General features: G+C 42.7%; 1 protein-coding gene across 7 annotated transcripts in view; it reads left to right on the forward strand.

Moving 5' to 3' along the window:
- The first annotated feature begins 8225 nt into the window (after positions 1-8225).
- The window catches only part of LOC141095453 (ATP-dependent translocase ABCB1-like), a 724951-nt gene continuing 708503 nt past the window's right edge, over positions 8226-24673 (forward strand). For all 7 annotated transcript variants that reach the window (XR_012233391.1, XM_073581452.1, XM_073581451.1 and 4 more), the window contains exon 1: positions 8226-8376. The gene's annotated coding sequence lies outside the window, so the exon portion shown is untranslated. The remainder of the gene's footprint in view (positions 8377-24673) is intronic.

Below are 24673 nucleotides of genomic sequence, written 5' to 3' on the forward strand. Positions count from 1 at the left end.
TAAGGCGGACAAAAACTCCGCCCACAAGACTCCCAATATATCATATGCCCCCTACCTGAGTGGCCAAACTGGCCGCATCCATCAGATGTATGGGTGCATCAGATGTCAAACATCCAGCTCATAGGGATGTATACATTATAGAAAGGCGGCCAGATATAACATGGGGTGGACATAACTCCGCCCACCAGACTCTCAATGTGTCATGTACACTGTAACTAACGGCCAAACTCGCCGCATCCATCAGATGTATGGGTACATGAGGTGTTCGATATCCAAATCACAGGGGACTAAAAGGGGGCGGGCACCACTACTCCGCCACAGTCCCGGCGCTTCATGTGTGTCCCGAACAGGCAGACAACCTCCACCATGTCCATCAGGCACACCAACAGCAACCAAAATTATGCACATATTGCACTGCCAGTCCATGTCAAGGCCACCCTACTATTGATCACGTCAGTGACATGCACCACAGTTGGAGGGCAGAAGCACCCCTACATATGGAGTCCAAATAACATAAAGATGTCATTCCCCCTATGTAATGTATTATTATGACACCACTGAGAGAACCATTGCTGTTACTCCATATAGCATATAACCCAGCTCGCTAAGCTAAGCGCAACAGAAAAACCTCCCCATAAATTAACTACCATTCTATACCTATAGACAGAATTAAGAGACCGAATAAGATAGAAAAATGATCATAGCAGAGGTATATATACCCCTTCTGAAAATAACAGAAGGGTATATATAAGGATCTATGTTATGAGGCGACAAGATGTGACTTAAGATAGATTCAGTATGGTTGCATATATATACACACACAAAATCCTAATATGAGGTGACTTAAAGGAAGAGATTATAGCATGCTGGTTAAAAAATACTGTAGGTAAAGAGACCAAAGAAAAATTCAAATGAAACATCCAAAATTAATTTGATCATTCAAGCCTTTAGGTGCAACTGTGCCTAAATGAAAAATCCACTTGGCCTCTCGCTGAAGAAGTAACTGATCCCAGTTTCCCCCTCTTTTTGGTTTAAAGACCCTATCAATGGCCATGAATTTCAAATATCCAATTTGTCCATTGTGTGCACTGTGGATATGTCTCGATATCAGGGTGTCCCTCTTATGCAACACATCCCCAACATGCTCACCAATTCTCCTCCTAAATTCACGAATAGTCTTGCCCACATATTCCAGTCCACAGCCACAAATGGCCTTGTAAACAACACCTTTTGTGCCACAATTCATAAAATGTTTTATGTGGTGACTCTTTCCCATTACATTACTTACAAAGATCTTCCCCACTACAATATGTTTTTACAGTTGGTGTGGAGAAGTGGCTATGAACAAGACTATTATTGAGGGACCTAGCTTTCTTATAGGAGATTTGAGGGTGATCAGTTAGATAAGGGGACACGTCATTATCCATCTGTAAGATGGCCCAATGTTTTTGAATGATGTTCCTCACCGGGACCGCCCCATTGTCAAAAGTCGTAATAAACCTCAAAGTCTCATGTTCAGCACCTTTTTCGTTGTTATTAGAGTTCAACAACTCCGCTCGCTCGCATCCTTTAGCTTTTTGGTACGCCTCTCTTAGTATATTCTGAGGGTAACCCCTATTTAGAAATCTATCCCTCAAGTCTTTAGCTTGAGTTTCAAAAGTCATAGTATCAGAACAGTTTCTTCGAATTCTAAGATACTGTCCCTTAGGGAAAGCTCTTTTGAGATGTTGTGGCTGGTGGCTGCCCCAATGTAATAGGGAGTTGGTTGCTGTTGGTTTCTTATATGTAGAAGTAACCAAGTCCCCTTTTTCATTTTTCTCAATTAGAATATCAAGAAAGGGCAGCTTCGAGGTCTCAATCACTGATGTGAAAAAGAGGCCTATGTCGTTACAGTTAAGGCTGTTCACAAAAGCACCAAATTCTTTTACTGAGCCTTTCCAGACAATGAATATATCATCTATGTACCGTGTCCATATCTCAGGGACACGGCACATAGACGAACCATCCAATTGGTCAACCCCAAATACCACTGTCTCCTCCCACCAGCCGAGGAGGAGATTAGAATAAGCCGGCGCACAGGGACTCCCCATGGCGGTCCCCCTCAGCTGGTGGTAAAATTTGCGGTTAAATGTAAAAAAATTATGTGTTAAGCAAAATCGGAGGAGCTTCAGTACAAAATGATTATGTTCCCGGTACTGGCAACCTCTCATATTGAGAAAATATTTAACCGCTTCTAGACCATGAACATGAGGTATAGATGTATACAAAGCCTCAACATCTATACTTGCCAAGTATGACTGAGGATCAATGGTAAGTAGAGTTGAGCGATACCGTCCGATACTTCAAAGTATCGTATCGGATGGTATCGGCCGATCTTTAAAAAAAGTATCGGTATCGCCGATTCCGATACCGGAAGTCCCATTCAAGTCTATGGGACTTCCGGTATCGGAATAAGAAAAACCCTTTCCTGCCCTTGTACAGCCTCTCTGGGGTCTGTACGGGCCTTTCGGGGGGCTGTGCCGGCCTGCCAGGGGGTCTGTGCAGGCTCCGGTGGTCTGTGCCGGCCTGCCGGTGGTCTGTGCAGGCTCCGGGGGGCTGTGCCGGCCTGCCGGGGGGCTGTGCCGGCCTGCCGGGGGGCTGTGCAGGCTCCGGGGGTCTGTGCAGGCATCGTCCGATGGGACTACAAGTCCCATCGGGCGATGCCTGCTACCATGACAGTGATTGACACATTAGCCAATGATGGGGCAGTAGTAGTCCCATCATCCGGCTAATGTGTTAAATGTAAAAAAAAAAAAAAAAAAAAAATTACATGCTACATACATACAACATGCATACTACATACATGCTACATTCATACTACATACTACATACATGCTACATTCATACTACATAAATACTACATGCAACATACATACTACATATATACTACATGCATGCTACATACATACTGCATGCTACATACATACCACATATATACTACATACATACTACATGCATGCTACATGCATGCTACATGCTACATACATAACACATATATACTACATGCATGCTACATACATACTACATGCTACATACTACATATATACTACATGCATGCTACATACTACATGCTACATACATACTACATATATACTACATGCATGCTACATACATACTGCATGCTACATGCATGCTACATACATACTACATACATACTACATGCTACATACATACTACATATATACTACATACATACTACATACATACTACATGCATGCTACATGCATGCTACATACATACCACATACATAACACATATATACTACATGCATGCTACATACATACTACATGCTACATACATACCATATACATACTACATGCATGCTACATACATACTACATGCATGCTACATACATACTACATGCTACATACATACTACATATATACTACATGCATGCTACATACATACTACATGCATGCTACATACATACTACATGCTACATACATACTACATATATACTACATGCATGCTACATACTACATGCTACATACATACTACATATATACTACATGCATGCTACATACATACTACATGCATGCTACATACATACTACATGCTACATACATACCACATACATACTACATATATACTACATGCATGCTACATACATACTGCATGCTACATGCATGCTACATACATACTACATACATACTACATGCTACATACATACCACATATATACTACATACATACAATACATTCATACAATACATACATAGACATACAGTACATATAACATAGAGTAACATACTTACCAATACTTGTCACATTGTTCTCCGAAGCCATTGTCTTTTCCGGAATAAATATTAACATAACAAACCACAAAAATACTCACCCACGATCCGAAGCAGTCCACGAGTGTGTCCCACGACGATCTTGGGTAGAGAACTGCAGCATCAGCTGTTGCTGCCGTTCTCTACGGGCTGCAGGAATCCAATGACGGAAGGTAGGTATCCTTCCGCACTGTATTCCTCCGCCACTTAAAAAAAAAAAAAGTCCCTAGTCTCACTTTATGCCATTGCTGTGTGGGAAATTCCCACGCAGCAATGGCATAAAGTGAGACTAGGGACTTTTTTTTTTTTAAGTGGCGGAGGAATACAGTGCGGAAGGATACCTACCTTCCGTCATTGGATTCCTGCAGCCCGTAGAGAACGGCAGCATCATCTGATGCTGCAGTTCTCTACCCAAGATCGTCGTGGGACACACTCGTGGACTGCTTCGGATCGTGGGTGAGTATTTTTGTGGTTTGTTATGTTAATATTTATTCCGTAAAAGACAATGGCTTCGGGGAACAATGTGACAAGTATTGGTAAGTATGTTACTCTATGTTATATGTACTGTATGTCTATGTATGTATTGTATGAATGTATTGTATGTATGTAGTATATATGTGGTATGTATGTAGCATGTAGTATGTATGTAGTATGTATGTAGCATGCATGTAGCATGTAGTATGTATGTAGCATGCATGTAGTATATATGTAGTATGTATGTAGCATGCATGTAGTATATATGTAGCATGTATGTAGTATGTATGTGGTATGTATGTAGCATGTAGTATGTATGTAGCATGCATGTAGTATATATGTAGTATGTATGTAGCATGTAGTATGTATGTAGTATGTATGTAGTATGTATGTGGTATGTATGTAGCATGTAGTATGTATGTAGCATGCATGTAGTATATATGTAGTATGTATGTAGCATGTAGTATGTATGTAGCATGCATGTAGCATGCATGTAGTATGTATGTAGCATGCATGTAGTATGTAGCATGCATGTAGTATGTATGTAGTATGTATGTAGTATGTATGTAGCATGCAGTATGTATGTAGCATGTATGTAGTATGTATGTAGTATATATGTAGTATGTATGTAGCATGTAGTATGTATGTAGCATGCATGTAGTATATATGTAGTATGTATGTAGCATGCATGTAGTATGTATGTAGTATGTATGTAGTATGTATGTAGCATGCAGTATGTATGTAGCATGTATGTAGTATATATGTAGTATGTATGTAGCATGCATGTAGTATGTATGTAGCATGTAGTATGTATGTAGCATGCATGTAGTATGTATGTAGCATGTATGTAGTATGTATGTAGTATGTATGTAGCATGTAGTATGTATGTAGCATGCATGTAGTATGTATGTAGTATTTTTTTTTTTTTTTTTAACATTTAACACATTAGCCGGATGATGGGACTACTACTGTCCCATCATTGGCTAATGTGTCAATCACTGTCATGGTAGCAGGCATCGCCCGATGGGACTTGTAGTCCCATCGGACGATGCTTGCACAGACCCCCGGACATCAGCACAGCCCCCCGGCAGGCCGGCACAGCCCCCCGGCAGGCCGGTACAGACCCCCACAGGGTGCACAGACCACCGGCAGGCCGGCACAGCCCCCCGGCAGGCCGGTACAGACCCCGGGCAGTCCACACAGCCCCCCGGCAGGCCGGCACAGCCCCCCGGCAGGCCGGCAGAGACCCCCGGAAGGCCCGAAATGACGGCGCATCATGATGCGCACACACCGCGCATCATGATGACGTCAGGCCGTCAATCAACTGAACTTCCGATTCTGATGCCGAATTCCGATATTGAAAAAATATCGGAAGTCGGTATCGGAATTCCGATACAGCAAGTATCGGCCGATACCCGATACTTGCGGTATCGGAATGCTCAACACTAATGGTAAGTCCTTCCAACTGGCGGAGGAGATCAGGTGTGTCTTTAACAAAAGATTGAAGTGAGGAGACAAAGGGAGACAAAATTCGGTCCAAGTAAATTCCAGCATTCTGACACAGGCTACCTATCCCCGAGACAATTGGTCTGCCTTTAAGGGGACTAAGCCCTTTGTGCACCTTTGGCAGGCAATAAAATGTAGCAATAACTGGGTGACTAGGAAACAAAAAATCAAACTCAGTCTTGCTAATGATTTTGTCTGATAGCGCCTCTAATAATATTACTCGTAATTCCTCATGATACACATTCATGGGATTAGATGGTAAGATCTCATAAGTGTCTCCATCAGCAAGGATTGAGTCGCATAACCGTTGGTAATGATCGACTCCCAGGATGACAACATTGCCATCCTTATCAGAGGGTTTGATTACAATGTTGTCATCCTGTTCCAACCGCTTAATAGCCTCCATTTCATCCCTAGAACAATTGAATCTGCAATGGAATCGAGATTGTGAAAGTTCAATTAGATCCTGAGTCACTAAATTACAGAAAACATCAATTGCCGATAGATCACCAGTTGGTGGAGGCATCTTAGTGCTTCTACACTTTAATTCTGTAAAGGGACCAAGGCCTACAGTGTTAGGATCAACTTCCACAATTGAATCCAGTAGCCTCACGTCAGGCAACATATCCTCCGGTATACCCAATTCCAGGCTAATCTTAGATTCTTGTTTTCGAAAGAATTTCTTCCACCTAACTTTTCTCAAAAACAGATTAAGATCTTTAATCGTCCTGAAGAGATCAAAATCTGTGTTTGGGACGAAAGAGAGACCCCTACTCAGCACAGATCTCTCAAAACGGTCAATAACTCTCTCTGATAAATTAATTATTTGAATGCTCTGAGTAGAGGACGGCTGATTAATTATAGGTTTGACTACTTCTTGGTTTGCGGGGGTCTGTTCCTGAGGGCATAAACCTGATCTAAAAAATGACCACTAGGGTTGTTATCAGACCTATCCGGTTGTCCCCGTGAACCCCGACCTCTACCCCGACCTCTGTTCCTTCCTCTATTGGAACGATTTCTACTCTCTGATTCAGAAAAATCAGTATCAGTAGATGAGAGTTCTGTCTCTCTTTCAGTGGCCCCAGTGCGTGCGGCTAATACTAAATATGCCTTATTATCTTTAAAGTCTTTCACATCACGCAGGTATTGTTTATGCTTTCTCTCTTTAAGATGATACTGAAATCGCTCAATATGTGTTTGAAGTTTAGTTTCTTTCAATGCGATTTCAGTTTCAGTAGAGAATTTTTTAGTAATTTCAATATGCTCTTTCAATTTCTCATTCAATAGGTTAAGGGTCACCTTTTCCTCATCCAATAGAAGCTGCATAAAACGTAGGGAACTCTCTGTAGCCTCCCGTTCCCACTTATGTATAAAGGCTGAGTTTTTATATCTATTACCCGCTGTTAGATTAATTCTCAAACCACGTGGGACAATTTTGGCCTTGAGGTAGTTTTCCAAGCTTTGGACTTCCCACCAGGAAGTAGTCTGATCCCTATATGCTTGCTGAAGTTCTTTGAAGGCCACATTAAATGTAGGCAGATATTTCTTTTGTGTGAATGTATTCTCAGAAAAAACTTCCTTGGCCTCTGAAAGCCAGTTATCAGTATTAAGACCTACAGATAAAAAACCTGCCATACCTCTTTAAACAATAAGAGAATTATAAATAAAGCACTAGACAGTTTCCAATAGGAACTGACATAAATCTCACCCAAATTGAACTAGAATATAAAACTATATATTGGAAAACCCCAAACGTGATACCATTTTAAAAACAGCACCCCTTGACATATTGAAAACTTCTATCAGATAGTTTATTAACCCTTCAGGTGCTTTTCAGGAATTAATGCAAAGTGGTATAGCAGGAATGAAAAAGTGTTTGTTTACCACCTAAAAGTCGCTAACTTCTTAACTGATTGCTATATCCGGGAGACTCTAAGGCCGCTATTTGGCCATAAACTGCTATGGCAAACATCAGGACCACACAATCATGATCTCGGTGTGTCAATTAAATTAAAGCAGAAGTCCCCATTATCTATTAATCTTTTATTTGGATATGGACAGTGCCAACACTGATCGTTTGTGATGCAGCAAGTTATAATAATAATAATCTTAATAATAATCTTTATTTTTATATAGCGCTAACATATTCCGCAGCACTTTACATTTAGCACAAATTATTATCACTGTCCCCGATTGGGCTCACAATCTAAATCAGCTATAGTGTACAGTTGACGGCTGCTGGATTGTCACCTGTTTGGGGATGATATTCTCTTATATCTCAGGTCAGTAAAAAGACGTATTGGCTGTCATTAAGGGGTTAAAAATGTAAACAAAGTTTATGCACAGTGGGAAGATTCATCCATTACCCCTAGGTGTGACTTAAGAACAAATACAGCAAAAAAAACAACTAAACCCTGCACAAACAAAGGTTTAACATATTCTGACACATATGACAAAGACACAGTCTTTGTTTTTCAACAGCAGCACAGAAGAGGGACTGAAGTTTTCACTCTGGGATTATTTTATAAAATTTTTCCATTGCTTTTTTGGGAGGAGAAACATTATATTGAATGTATTACTTCAAGGTTAGTGCTTTTTAACTATGTGTGTTTATCCATCTATCTAGTCCATCAAAACAGAAGGCATGGGTACATAGCCATATGTGCTATTAAAAAAACACTTTATTGAAAACCAACATGGTGTGCTGCCTTCTTTTTTGATGGACTATTTGGAGGTTTGGTATGTACCTGGAGGGCTTGCACCCGAATCTTTTTCCTATTTTGTGCTGTTTTTTTCAATTTTGTTCTATATCTATCTATCTATATATGGTATATATATATTTTTTTTTCTGTGGTCTTGAGATGACATTTTTGAGAGAACTTCAAAAGTGTATATGCCTGTAGAGCTAATTGCCTAATTCCCTGGTGATCTAATTTGTGAAAGAGTTAATGCTGACTTCCCTGGTGGTCTAGGGCAGTGAAGGGAGAGTGGTTTAGTGTTTTCTTCCTAGGTGGTTTACCTTACTGATGGGGTTACTATTTGTTTTTCTTGAAGTCTAGAGGAGTGGAGGTGTTAATAGCTGATGTCTAGTGGTTTAGCCATCTATGCAGGTTTCATATTTGTCTTCTTATGACAGAAAACTGTATGTGATGCATATACCGTAGATATACTGTATGTATTTTGTTATAAGGTTACATCGATTTTGAAATTTATTTTTGTTCATTGTTATTAGATCATATTTATATGCATCTTTATGCTAAATGCAGAGTTACAATGGGAAGAACTGTGTATTGTCATCCATTCTAGTGAGTGGTATGGTTTCAAGTGGCTAGAATCTCTTGATAGTCTTGAGATTTCATTGTACCCTGCACAGATTCTAAGCACCCTGTGACAGATGCAGCAAAGCAACTCCAAAACATAACAGAGCCTCCTCCATGTTTCACAGTAGGGACAGTGTTCTTTTCTTGATATGCTTCATTTTTCATCTGTGAACATGGAGCTGATGTGCCTTGCCAAAGAGTTCCATTTTTGTCTCATCTGTCCATAGGACATTCTCCCAGAAGCTTTATGGCTTGTCAACATGTAGTTTGGCAAATTCCAGTCTGTTTTTTTATGAGTTTTTTTCAACAATGGTGTTCTCCTTGGTCGTCTCCCATGAAGTCCACTTGGGCTCATACAACGATGGATGGTGCGATCTGACACTGATATTCCTTGAGCTTGAAGTTCACCTTTAATGTGTTTAGTTTTTCTGGGCTCTTTTGTTACCATTCATAGTGTCCGTCTCTTTGATTTGTCATCAATTTTCCTCCTGCGGCCACGTCCAGGGAGGTTGGCTACAGTCCCATGGAGCTTAAATTTTGAATAATATGTATAACTGTAGTCACAGGAACATCAAGCTGCTTGGAGATGGTCTTATAACTTTTACCTTTAACTAGTGTTGAGCATTCCGATACCGCAAGTCTCGGGTATCGGCCGATACTTGCTGTATCGGAATTCCGATACCGACTTCCGATATTTTTTCAATATCGGAAGTCGGCATCGGAATCGGAAGTTCAAAGTTGATTGACAGCCTGACGTCATCATGATGCGCGGTGTGTGCGCATCATGATGCGCCGTCATTTCGGTCCTTCCGGGGGTCTCTGCCGGCCTGCCGGGGGGCTGTGTGGACTGCCCGGGGTCTGTACCGGCCTGCCGGGGGGCTGTGCCGGCCTGCCGGTGGTCTGTGCACCCTGTGGGGGTCTGTACCAGCCTGCCGGGGGGCTGTGCCGGCCTGCCGGTGGTCTGTGCACCCTGTGGGGGTCTGTACCGGCCTGCCGGGGGGCTGTGCCGGCCTGCCGGGGGGCTGTGCTGATGTCCGGGGGTCTGTGCAAGCATCGTCCGATGGGACTGCAAGTCCCATCTGGCGATGCCTGCTACCATGACAGTGATTGACACATTAGCCAATGATGGGACAGTAGTAGTCCCATCATCCGGCTAATGTGTTAAATGTTAAAAAAAAAAAAAAAAATACTACATACATACTACATGCATGCTACATACATACTACATGCTACATACATACTACATACATACCACATACATACCACATACATACCACATACATACTACATACATACTACATACATAACACATATATACTACATGCATGCTACATACATACTACATGCTACATATATACTATATACATACTACATACATACATACTACATATATACTACATACATACTACATGCATGCTACATACATACTACATGCTACATACATACTACATATATACTACATGCATGCTACATACATACTACATGCTACATACATACTACATATATACTACATACATACTACATACATGCTACATACATGCTACATACATGCTACATACATACTACATACTACATACATACCACATACATACCACATACATACCACATACATACTACATACATACCACATACATACTACATACATACTACATACATACTACATACATACTACATATATACTACATGCATGCTACATACATACTACATGCATGCTACATACATACTACATGCTACATACATACCACATACATACTACATACATACTACATACATACTACATGCATGCTACATACATACTACATGCTACATACATACTACATATATACTACATGCATGCTACATACATACTACATGCTACATACATACTACATATATACTACATGCATGCTACATACATACTACATGCTACATACATACTACATATATACTACATACATACTACATACATACTACATGCATGCTACATACATACTACATGCTACATACATACTACATACATACTACATGCTACATACATACTACATATATACTACATGCATGCTACATACATACTGCATGCTACATGCATGCTACATACATACTACATACATACTACATGCTACATACATACCACATATATACTACATACATACTACATACAATACATTCATACAATACATACATAGACATACAGTACATATAACATAGAGTAACATACTTACCAATACTTGTCACATTGTTCCCCGAAGCCATTGTCTTTTACGGAATAAATATTAACATAACAAACCACAAAAATACTCACCCACGATCCGAAGCAGTCCACGAGTGTGTCCCACGACGATCTTGGGTAGAGAACTGCAGCATCAGCTGTTGCTGCCGTTCTCTACGGGCTGCAGGAATCCAATGACGGAAGGTAGGTATCCTTCCGCACTGTATTCCTCCGCCACTTAAAAAAAAAAAAGTCCCTAGTCTCACTTTATGCCATTGCTGTGTGGGAAATTCCCACGCAGCAATGGCATAAAGTGAGACTAGGGACTTTTTTTTTTTTAAGTGGCGGAGGAATACAGTGCGGAAGGATACCTACCTTCCGTCATTGGATTCCTGCAGCCCGTAGAGAACGGCAGCAACAGCTGATGCTGCAGTTCTCTACCCAAGATCGTCGTGGGACACACTCGTGGACTGCTTCGGATCGTGGGTGAGTATTTTTGTGGTTTGTTATGTTAATATTTATTCCGTAAAAGACAATGGCTTCGGGGAACAATGTGACAAGTATTGGTAAGTATGTTACTCTATGTTATATGTACTGTATGTCTATGTATGTATATATGTATGTATATGTATATATGTATGTATATATGTATGTATGTATGTATGTATGTCTATGTATGTATTGTATGAATGTATTGTATGTAGTATGTATGTAGTATATATGTGGTATGTATGTAGCATGTAGTATGTATGTAGTATGTATGTAGCATGCATGTAGCATGCAGTATGTATGTAGCATGCATGTAGTATATATGTAGTATGTATGTAGCATGTAGTATGTATGTAGTATGTATGTGGTATGTATGTAGCATGTAGTATGTATGTAGCATGCATGTAGTATGTATGTAGTATGTATGTAGTATATATGTAGTATGTATGTAGCATGTAGTATGTATGTAGCATGCATGTAGTATATATGTAGTATGTATGTAGCATGTAGTATGTATGTAGTATGTATGTGGTATGCATGTAGCATGTAGTATGTATGTAGCATGCATGTAGTATGTATGTAGTATGTATGTAGTATATATGTAGTATGTATGTAGCATGTAGTATGTATGTAGCATGCATGTAGTATGTATGTAGCATGTAGTATGTATGTAGCATGCATGTAGTATATATGTAGTATGTATGTAGCATGTAGTATATATGTAGTATGCATGTTGCATGCATGTAGTATATATGTAGTATGTATGTTGCATGTAGTATATATGTAGTATGTATGTATCATGTAGTATGTATGTAGTATGTATGTAGTATGTATGTAGTATGTATGTGGTATGTATGTAGCATGTAGCATGCATGTAGTATGTATGTAGTATATATGTGGTATGTATGTAGCATGTAGTATGTATGTAGCATGCAGTATGTATGTAGTATATATGTAGTATGTATGTAGCATGTAGTATGCATGTTGCATGCATGTAGTATATATGTAGTATGTATGTTGCATGTAGTATATATGTAGTATGAATGTAGCATGTATGTAGTATGTAGTATGAATGTAGCATGTATGTAGTATGCATGTTGTATGTATGTAGCATGTATGTAGCATGTAATTTTTTTTTTTTTACATTCAACACATTAGCGGGATGATGGGACTACTACTGTCCCATCATTGGCTAATGTGTCAATCACTGTCATGGTAGCAGGCATCGCCCGATGGGACTTGTAGTCCCATCGGACGATGCCTGCACAGCCCCCCGGAGCCTGCACAGCCCCCCGGCAGGCCGGCACAGCCCCCCAGCAGGCCGGCACAGCCCCCCGGAGCCTGCACAGCCCCCCGGCAGGCCGGCACAGCCCCTCGGCAGGCCGGCACAGCCCACCGGAGCCTGCACAGCCCCCCGGCAGGCCGGCACAGACCACCGGAGCCTGCACAGACCCCCTGGCAGGCCGGCACAGCCCCCCAAAAGGCCCGTTCAGACCCCAGAGAGGCTGTACAAGGGAAAAACAGGATTTTTCTTATTCCGATACCGGAAGTCCCATAGACTTTATGAGGTAATAACTCTGGAACGCTTTAACGGATCCCACTAATTTTTCACAAAATATTGCCCTTCATGACAGTGATTTCTTCGATATGACTTGCATTTATTTGTGAAAAAAATGTAAATTAGGCAAAAATTTAGAAAATTTTGTAATTTTCAAACTTTGAATTTCCATGCCCTTAAATCACAGAGATATATCACACAAAACAGTTAATAAATAACGTTTTCCACATGTCTACTTTACATCAGCACAATTTTGGACCTATTTTTTTTCTTTTTGCTAGGAAGTTATAAGGGTTAAAATTTTACCAGAGACTTTTCATTTTTCCAACAAAATTCACGAAACCATTTTTTTCAGGGACCAGCTCGCATGTTAAATCACTTTGAGGGGTCTATATGACAGAAAGTATCCAAAAGTGATACCATTTTAAAAACTGCACCCCTCAAGGTGCTCAAAACCACATTCAAGACGTTTATTAACCCTTTAGGTGGTTAACAGGAATTTTTGGAATGTGGAAAAAATGAACATTTAACTTTTTCACAAAAAATTAACTTCAGATCCATATTTTTTATTTTGACAAAGGAGACAGGAAAAAATGAACCACAAAATTTGTTATGTAATTTCTTGTGAGCATGCCGATTCCCCATATGAGGGAGAAAACCACTTTTTGGGTGCACGGCAGAGCCCAGAAGAGAATGAGTGTCATTTGACTTTTTGAATGCAAAATTTACTGGAATAATTGGCGGGTACCATGTCGCGTTTGTAGAGCCTCTGATGTGCCTAAACAGTAAAAAATCCCCCATAAGTGACACAATTTTGGAAACTAGACCCCTCAGAGAACTGATCTAGATGTGTGGTGAGCACATTGAACCTTCAGGTACTTCACAGAAGTTTATAACGTTGAGCCGTGAAAATAAGAAAAATAATCACATTTTCCCCACAAATATGTTTTTAGCCCCAAATGTTGCATTTTCATAAGGGTAACAGGAGAACTTACACCATGCAATTTGTTGTGCAATTTCTCTTGAGTACGCCGATACCCAATATGACTACTGTTTGGGGCACAGCAGGGCTCGGAAGGGAAGGAGCGTCATTTGACTTTTTGAATGTAAAATTTCTGGAATCATTAGTAGACGTCATGTCCCATTTGGAGAGTTTCTGGTGTGCCTAAACAGGAGAAACCACCCACAAGTGACCCCATTTTGGAAACTAGACCCCTCAATGAATGTATTTAGATGTGTGGTGAGCATCTTGAACCCCAAGGTGCATTTTAGAAGTTTATAACATTGAGCCATGAAAATAAAAAAAAAAACATTTTCCCCACAAATATGTTATTTTGGTCCCAAATTTTGCATTTTCATGAGGGTAACAGGAGAAATTGCACCTTACAATTTGTTGTGCAATTTCTCCTGAGTACGCCGATACCCCATATGTTGGGGAGTACTACTTTTGCGGCACAGTGCAAAGATCAGAAGGGAAGAGGTGCCAAATTGGAGTTCAGATTTTGCTGGAATGGTTTGAGGGTGCCATGTCACATTGGCAGAGCCCCTGAGGTGCCAGAACAACAGAAACCTTCTATATGTGAACTCATTTTACAAACTACACTGTCCAATGAATTAATCTAGGCATGCAGTAATCATATTGACAGACTCCACATGTGTCTCACAGAATTTTACATAATTGAGTGGTGAAGAAACAATAAATTACATTTTTACCTCTAAAATGTTGTTTTAGCACCAAATTTTTAATGCTTCTAAAGGCTAATAAGGCATTTTTTTTTACAAACTGAGCTCCAATTTTTTCTGAGTGCGCCTATACCCTACATGTAATCGGGCAATATTTTTCAGGCATAGTACAAAGCTCAGAAGGCAAAGAGCGCCAGATTTTACTGTTATGGTTTACAGGTGCCATGACGCACTGGGCGAGCACATGAGGTGCCAGAACAGCAGAACCCCCCATAAGTGACTCCATTTTACAAACTACACCTCTCAGTTAATTCATCTAGGGGTGCTGATCATATTGACACAACGGGTTTCCAAAATGGGGTCACTTGTGGGGGATTTCTAGTGTTTAGACATATCAGAGGCTCTGCAAATGTGACAGGGCGTCAGCCATCCCAGGCAATTTTGCGCTTCAAAACTCATATGATGCTCCTTTCTTTTCGTGCAGTGCACCGAAACAATACTTTTCCACCACATATGAGGTATCTATGTACTCAGAAGAAATTTCACAACACATTTGGGGGTTCATTTTCTCCTGTTACCTTTGTGAAAATGAAAACTTTGGAGCTAAAGTAATATTTTTGTGAGGAAAATTTTAAATTAAATGTTTTCCTTCAAAAGTCCTTTAATTCCTGTGAAGCACCTAAGATTTAAGAAACTTCTTAAATGTAGTTTTGAGTACTTTCAGGGGTGCAGTTTATAATATGGTGTCACTTTTTGGTTTTCTGTCTTATAGGCACCTCCAAGTCACTTCAAATGTGCTGTGGTCCCTAAAAAAATAAGTTTTGTAAATTTGTTGGAAAAATGAAAAAATGTTGATAAATTTTTAATTGTTCTAACTTCTTACAAAAAAAGTTAAAAAAAATTATGCTGATGTAAAGTAGACATATTGGAAATGTTATTTATTAACCATCTGATTGTGAGAAGGAGTATACTGCCGGCACTTCTGTGATTATCACAGCTGTGATTGAAAATCTACCTGTGTATTAACTGAACACCAGACAACTGTAGGAATACGGATGAACACCAAAAAGATAAATCCAATATAGTACAAAAAAAAAGAGAAAAGAGGTGACACTTACCATCCACTTAAAACAGTCCTTTATTTAATCCATAAAACGGGTACAGTGGGAAAGGAACAGAAACCTTCTGAGGACGACGGACGTTTCGCACTGACTGCGCTTCAACAGGACCGTCGTCCACAGAAGATTTCCGTTCCTCTCCCGCTGTACCCGTTTTATGGATTAAGGACTGTTTTAATTGGATGGTGAGTGAGTGAGTGGTGAGTAAATTAGTAGCGGGAAGAAACACAAAGAGTTCAGTCTTTGACAGGTTCAGTTTCAGATATAGTGAGGACATGATGTTAGAAACAGCGTTTAGACAATCGCTGGTGTTTTCTAGAAAAGCAGGCGTGATGTCAGGAGAAGAAGCATATAATTGGGTGTCATCAGCATAGAAATGGTACTGGAAACCAAATCTACTGATTGTTTGACCAATAGGGGCAGTGTACAAAGAGAAGAGGAGGGGGATGGAATGGTCTGCGGGCGTCATGTTGCGTTTAGAGAGCCCCTGATGTGCCTAAACAGTAGAAACCCCCCAAAAGTGGCCAAATTTTGGAAACTAGACCCCTCAAGGAGCCTATCTAGATGTGTGGTGAGCACTCTGAACCCCCAAGTGCTTCACAGAAGTTTATAACGTAGAGCCGTGAAAATAAAAAAATCATATTTTTTTCCACAAAAATGATCTTTTTTTCCCCAAAATTCTTATTTTCACAAGGGTAACAGGAGAAAAGGGACCCCAAAAGTTGTTGTGCAATTTGTCCTGAGTACGCTGATACCCCACATAGAGTTGAGCGAAATGGGTCGGTCAAAATCATAAGTCGCCGACTTTCACTAAAGTCAGGTTTCATGAAATGAAACCCGACCATAGCGTGAGGTCGGCTATGAGGTCGGTGACCAGAGTGCCAAAGTCGCGTTTCAAATGATGCTTCCAGCGCCCTTTTTCAGCCAATGATGGAGGACGCACACTGTGCGCAACGCGATGACATGGGCAGCGGTCACCACCATCTTTGAGAAGGGGCATGCAAGTGATTGGCTTGCTTTGTGTGGCATCACAGGGACTATAAAAGAGCATGCACGCCGACCGCCATCTTACTTCTGCCGATCTTAGCATAGGGAGAGGTTGCTGCTGCTGATTCTGAATAAGGGAGAACGTTAGGCAGGGAAGAAGAACAAAAAAACTGCTTCTGCTGGTAGCGATTTCCACTTACAACACAACAGTTTGTGTGCAGTGACAGGGGAGGCAATATTTTTGTGCATCAGCTCTGTTGGTTATTAGGCTCCCTGATAGCTGCATTGCTGTTTGCACACTGCTGTGCAAACTGCTTTTTTAAAAGCAAAAATACTTTTCTTCCTCTTTTCTGCACAGTTACCAAGCATTCATTTTTCCACACTTTTGTGTGCCGCAGTCCTGCTTATTAGGCTGCCTGCTGCCATACTTGGACTGAGAGCATCATTGTCAGCCTCCTAAAATCTCTAGGGAGATTCAAATTCTCCCAAATACTATATATACCTTGTACTTTTTCATACACGAGCCAATTTCAGCCTGTTAAATTGAGGTGTAATCTATAGTGTGCCTGAGATAATAGTTAAGCCTCCTAAAATCTCTAGGGAGATTCAAATTCTCCCCAATACTATATACACCTTGTACTTTGTCATACACCAGCCAATTTCAGCCTGTTAAATTGAGGTGTAATCTATAGTGGGCCTGAGATAATAGTTCAGCCTCCTAAAATCTCTAGGGAGATTCAAATTCTCCCCAATACTATATACACCTTGTACCTTGTTTTACAGTACCATATAGCTGGTGGTATTTTGGGTACATTTTCCCAAAAATGAGGAAGTATGGTGGAAGAGGCCGTGAACGTGGGCGGGGGTTGCCAGCTGGTCCCGATGGTGGTGGTGGTGCTTCTGCTGGTAGTGGCAAAAGCACAATAGCACCTAAGGCAGGAGGTGTTGAGCCTGCGTCGTCGTCTGGCTCCACAAGGCCTCGAAGGCTCCCTTTTCTGGGAGTAGGTAAACCGCTTTTAATGCCGGAGCTTCAGGAACAAGTTTTGGCTTACATTGCTGACACAGCTTCCAGCTCTATCGCCTCCTCTTCTGAAGTTTCAAAAAATAAAAGCACTGAGTCAACAGTGGAGGCTCCTGGTCAGGAACAACACCTTTCCTTGTGTCCTTCACCCCTACCAAAAGTGAAGGATGCAGCAGGCCACACTACAGATTACTCCATGGAGCTCTTTTCACATACCATGCCTGGGTTAGGCCTCTTTCACACTTCAGTTTTTTGCATCAGTCATAATCCGCCAAAAGGACGGATGGCGGATCCGTTGTAGTACTGATGACAACGGATGCCATCTGTCCGTTTTTTTGACGGATCCGTCCGACAAATGAAGAATTTTAAAGGAATCGCAGCCTGGAAAAGGAGAGAGAGAGAGAGAGAGAGGGGTTTTTTTTTTTTTTTGTCCCGCACCCAGAAAGAATTTCGGGTTAAATTAGTGTCTGGAGGATCCGCCAGAGAAAAAAACGTTGCAAGCTCCGTTTTGAAATCTTTGAGGATGGTGACGGACAGGAACTTTTGGCGGATCCGCAAAAAAACCCGGATGCAACGGACGGCAATCCGTCACAATCCGCCAATAATGGAAGTCAATGGGGAAAAAAACTGATCCTCAAAAAAAATTGCGGATCCGTTTTTTTCAAAACCTGGCGGATTGTGACTGATTGTAAAAAACTGAAGTGTGAAAGAGGCCTTATCAAGTCAAATCGTGAATTCCCCAGTCCAAGATGAATCTGACATGGAGTGTGGGTCGTCAGCCAGGGCAGTGGGGTTAATCGGTACCGGGCCGGTGTCTCAGAGGGATGTATCACGGTGGTGGTGACCCGGTCCGTGGCCCTGGGCGTCCATGCAAAGGGGTGAATAACGTTTATAGGTGAATGATACGTGATGCCACCTGTGGTTTCTGATCAGATTGACCCGCTCTGCAGTGTCGCTTCTCTGGGTCAGATGTTGTGGTGCAGCTAAGATGTAGAAGCCCTGCACAGGTAGGGCCGTAGTCGCAGGGCAGATGAAAGAGTTGGTAGATGGTGTGCAGTGCAGGATGTAGCAGAGCCGTGCGCCAGGCGCAGGAGAAAGATGACAGACACAGTTGTGCAGTTCCTTTACCTGTACTTGGTAAGTGCTATCCAGGACCCAGAGTACAGATGGAGAAGAAGTTGGTCAGCCTGGAAGCAAATTAGGAATTCTCTCTCTGCAGGTAGGTAGTGTGGCCTCCGTTCTAGCGCTTATCTGAGGTACTCGCAGTACTGAGTTCACTGAAGTTCCCCCTGTTGACTCTCTTTTGGAACTTTCTCGTATGGCAGGCAGCCGTAGCCTTTTCCTTCTGGCTCACAGAAGTCGCTGCTGGGGCCTCCTTAGTTGGGAACAGAGCATTTACAGCTGCTACTTCCTCTGGTTTCTGCTGCAGGACCGTCAGTGTCCCTACAAACTCGGAGACCGGAATCCGGACCATGTGCTCCAGCTAGGAGTGAGCCTTAACTCTGCTCATCCTCCAGCTCCCCTTCTCACGTTCACACACTTCCCCTTCCCTTCACAGACTGCCCTAACTTCCCTCCTCCCGACCACAGAGAGCAGCTCCTCAGCAGTCAGGTTCAGAGCTCTCCCTGCTGGCCTGGAGTGGGAACTGTGTTGTGTGTTGGTTTAACTGCTAGAGAGATCCTTCGTTGCTCCCAAGCATGACATCACACTCCCTAGGAGGAAGGTAATGCCACTGTGGCGACCGTACTCCTGGGGGCGCCACAAGTGCACTGATGCCCAGCCACTGCTAGATGATTCTGCTGGTACATTGACCCAGACCACTACATTCCCCTCACACTCTACACAGCCAGAATCTGACCCTGATGAAACTCAGGTTCCCCTTCCCGCATATTATACCACCTTACACGGTGACAAAGAGGAAGGTGCAGATGAAAGTGCAGGCTCCTTGAGCAGGTGGGGGGGCATACTCATGGGCGACGGCAATGGCACAGGGCCCCTCATTGTACGCAAAAGTGTCTCTGCCGGTGGGAGGGTCCACCCCCACCCACTGTCAGACACACCGCCATACTATGAGGGGCCCTGTGCCAGTGCCGTCGCCAACGAGTGGGCCCCCCCCTGATTGCTCAGGATCACAGCACTTGCAAAGTTGAAATACTTACCTCTCCCTGCTCCACCGCCGTGACATCTTCCGCATTTCCTGACAGTGACATTCTGGTCAGAGAGTGTGATGACATCACATCAATATGCCCTCTGCCTAAACAGTCCAAGTGCTGAGAGATGGAAGATGGGGACGACGAGGAGTCCAGAGTACAGGTATTCCTTAGCGAGGAGACTTATTTAATTGTTTTAAAGGTTGGGAGCAATTTTTGGGGAGCACTATACTCTGGAGAATGATATATGGGGCCCACCATACATTGGAGCATTCCAAAGGTGGACATCAGACTCTGGAGCAGGGCCCATTATACAATGGAGCATTAGAAATGGGGCCCATTATATATGGAGCAGTATTTGGGCCCATAAGACAGTGAAGCTTCATCAATGTGGACCAACATATACTAGCATATACATATTAGTCCGTAACACCCAAAACAAGCTATGGGTACATTCCGCAAAGATGAATAAACACTAAGTGCCACTAGAAGAAATAAACAAATGGCACAGAGAATGTGGAATAAAAAATGTAAACAATTTTATTCATATTAGAATTCATATACATTACAATCACATAACGATGCCTCAAATTACCAAAAAAGCCGCTGGATATATGGACAGAATAAATCACCACATTATAAAAGTAAAACTAAACCATTACGGTTGCTGCGCTATGGTATAAAGTGCCTGCATAACTAAAAGTGAAACCGCTATAGGCCAGATTAAATTAAGTGCCCCAAATGACACATTACTCCTACAGTTAGTACCTGGACTAAACAAAAGCGGATCACCTTCCTAAGTAATTAAGGATAAACCATAACAACAGCTACCAATTGTAAAATAGTAATACCTGTGTATAATGTCCACACTATCGCCGCGGTCTACCCCGACACGCGTTTCGCCTCTTCTTCTTCCGGGGGACCATCATATACTGTAGCATTATGTGGAGCTCATCATTTACTGTATCGAACATTATATGGGACCAATGATTCTGTATGGAGAAATATATGGGCCTTATTACTCTGTATGGCGCACTATGCGGTGGCCATAATACTGTATGGAGTAATATACTGTCCGTTTCTGGAGCTATTGGAGAATTTAAAATGGATATCAGTCATGTGATGTAAGAAGTGAAGTATTTTTCATTGTACTATACCACTGTTTCTCTGCCGTATCAGAGGATCATGAATTGTGGCATGTGTTAAAGGAGCCCAGTGACACTCTTTGGCCCTGGGCCCACGAAAATCTGGAGCCAGCCCTACCCCCCCCCCCACAACTTTAGCCAAATAACCCCCAGTTTTCCATGCCTAACTATTATTAGAAAGTAAATTAAGGTTTACAAGCTTAAGTAATAAGAATTGATGTTTTTGGCATTAAAATGGGCACTGTAGGTGTGTTTCCTGTCCTTCACACACTGCCAACTTTTCATCCCCATTGACTTGCATTGGGTTTCCTGTTTCAGTTGGCCTTCGACTTTTCACGATAATCGGGCGATTGAGTTCGCCCCAACTTTTGCGAAAGTCGGGTTTCATGAAACCCGACTAGACCCGAAAAAAGGCAGTCGCTCATCTCTAACCCCACATGTGAGGGTAAACCCAGTGGCAGATTATAATGAGGTCAATCTGGGCAGTAGCCCAGGGCCCAGTGGTGTGGGGGGCCACCAACCCAAGGAAAATTGCCCCATTATAATCCGCCACCATAGTGCCACGCCCCTCATGTACCTCCCCCTTCCTCCCCCTCCCAGACCCACCGGCCACTGCAGCGCGAGCCCCACACTGATAAATCCGTGCTCTGTGTGCACAGGACCTGTGATGAGGTCACAGGAGGGTAGGAGTCAGGGGTTACATGATCAGGGATCCTTCAGTGGAGGCCCCTGATCATGTGACATCTGACTCCTCCCCTCCTGTGACCTCATCACGGGTCCTGTGCACACAGCCGTCAATGTATTGTATGTGGGACTGCTGTGCTGGTTGTCATGGTGCTGGATGAGGGAATTATGTGTGGGGTCTGGAGGGTTTTACAGGGTGGATGTAGCTGCGTGTGTGTGTGCGAGGTGTACAGAGCAGAGCCCCGCGTGTGCGAGGTGTACAGAGCAGAGCCGCGAATGTGTGAGGTGTACGGAGCAGAGCTGCGCGTGTACGAGGTGTACGAAGCAGAACAGCAAATGTGCGAGGTGTATGGAGCGGAGCTGCGCGTGTGTGAGGTATACGGAGCGGAGCTGCACACATGCGAGGTGTAACGGAGAGGAGCTGCGCGTGCAAGGTGTATGGAGCGGAGCCGCGTATGTGCGAGGTGTACGGAGCGGAGCCACGCGTGTACAGAACGGAGCCGCGTGTGTGTACGAGGTGTATGGAGCGAAGCCGCGTGTCTGTGTACGAGGTTTACAGACCGAAGCTGCATGTGTGTACGAGATGTATGGAACGGAGCCCTGTTTGTACAAAGTGTACAGAGCGGAGCCACGTGTGTACGAGGTGTATGGAGAAAAGCAGCATGTGTACAAGGTTTACGGAGCAGAGCCATGTATGTACAAGGTGTACAGAGCGTGGCCGCATGTGTATAAGGTGTACGGAGCAGAGTCGCATGTGTTCAAGGTTTACGGAGTGGAGCCATGTGTGTACTGAGTGGAGCCGTGTGTGTGCAAGGTGCACAGAGCGAAGCCATGTGTATGAGGCATACAAAGCGGAACCGTGTGTGTATGAGGTGTGCGAAGCCATGCGTGTACAAGGTGTATGATGTGGAGCATTCATACCTCCCAACCGTCCCAGATTTTGAGAGTCTGCCCCACTGCCCCAACCAGGAGCTTACTTTTCCCTCGGACACAGGAGTATACGGCGGAGCGCCGAGGAGCACTTGAAATCTCGCACGTAACATTCTATCAGAAGTGACGTGCTGGAAGCTGACCAGAGGAGATTGGGACAGAACCATGGAGGCACTTCAGGGAATGCTTCAGATCATCACCATGTCCTATGTCCTCCTCCGACACCGCGCACAACGGGATTGCATTGGACTCGGGGATATTGGCCATGTGAGTGGATCATGATATGTCCTGCGCCAGGAGGCTCAGGTGGGTGCTACAATGTGAGCCGGGATGGTATAGTGTCTTTATAGAATCTTTCTTTCTTTCCTTGTCTTTCTTTCTTTCTCTCTCTGTTTTTCTTTCACTTTCTTTTCTTTCTTTCCCCTCTTTCTTTCTCTCTCCCTCTCTGTTCTTTATTTCCCCTTTCTTTCTTTTTTTCTCCCTTTGTTCTTTCTTTCACCTCTTTCTTTCTCTTTCTTTCTTTCTCTCTTTGTTCCTTCTTTCCCCTCTTTCTTTCTCTCTCCCCCTCTGTTCTTTCTTTCTTTCTTTTTTTCTCTCTGTTCTTTCTTTCCCTCTTTCTTTTTTTCTCTCTGTTCTTTCTTTCCCTCTTTCTTTCTTTCTCTCTATTCTTTATTTCTCTCTCCCTCTCTGTTCTTTCTTTCTTTCCTCTCTTTCTTTTTTTCTCTCTCTGTTCTTTTTTCTGTCCCCTCTTTCTTTCTCTCTGTTCTTTCTTCCTTTCTCTCTTTCTTTCTTCTTTCTTTCTTTCTTTCTTTCTCTCTCTTTTTTCTTTTCTCTATCTCTGTTCTTTCTTTCTTTTCCTCAGTACCAGTCAGTGTGCCCACAGTACCAGCCACTGTGCCCTCAGTATAAGTCAGTGTGATCAGCAGTGCTAAATGGGTGTGGTTGGGGTGTGGCCATGGGTGTGACTAGTTGTGAAATGGGTGTGGTCAGGCATCCGGTAACCAATCATCATAGTGGAAGTTATCTGTTTCCATCAACTTTGTTATATGTGGACAGTGGGCACCTCTAGTAAGGTGGGCACGAGATGGTGGGTCTTGTCACCTCTGCCTCACACATAAGTTGCTATGAGGTGTACTTTATTCCTGCCACATTTCTTTTTTGGCCTACTGAGAGAAATGTTTTGACCAGTTGAAAGTTATACAACCTGAGGATTGTGCATGTCTGCATATATATATTTACTTACTTCGACCCATATAAACCCTGCCCCTCCGACCGCCGTCCACTTTCCCATGCTCCTGTTCCAATCCTGGGGTCTTTTTTGTCCCCCCTTGGTCCTCCACATGCTGAACATCTGGGACATGACTAACATTGCGCAATGTGCGCTTTTTCGTTGCCATATACAGCGTCGTATCCAGTGTGTGAGGAGATGGCGAATTGTGTGTGGCGTTAACCCCTCTGCTGACATGTTGGGCACAGCCTGTGACGAGGAGCATCTCTTCCTGTGTATCCGGCCACAGGCTGCACATCGGAGGCTGATTCTTCTATCTCGGGAAGTTCATGAAGCAGAAGCCTCTGTGTGACTCATGTGAAGTAACTTGTCTGACAGGTC

The sequence above is a fragment of the Dendrobates tinctorius genome, unplaced genomic scaffold (genome assembly GCF_039654945.1).
Source record: "Dendrobates tinctorius isolate UK_male_01 unplaced genomic scaffold, ASM3965494v1 ptg000070l, whole genome shotgun sequence".
Classification (NCBI taxonomy): domain Eukaryota; kingdom Metazoa; phylum Chordata; class Amphibia; order Anura; family Dendrobatidae; genus Dendrobates; species Dendrobates tinctorius.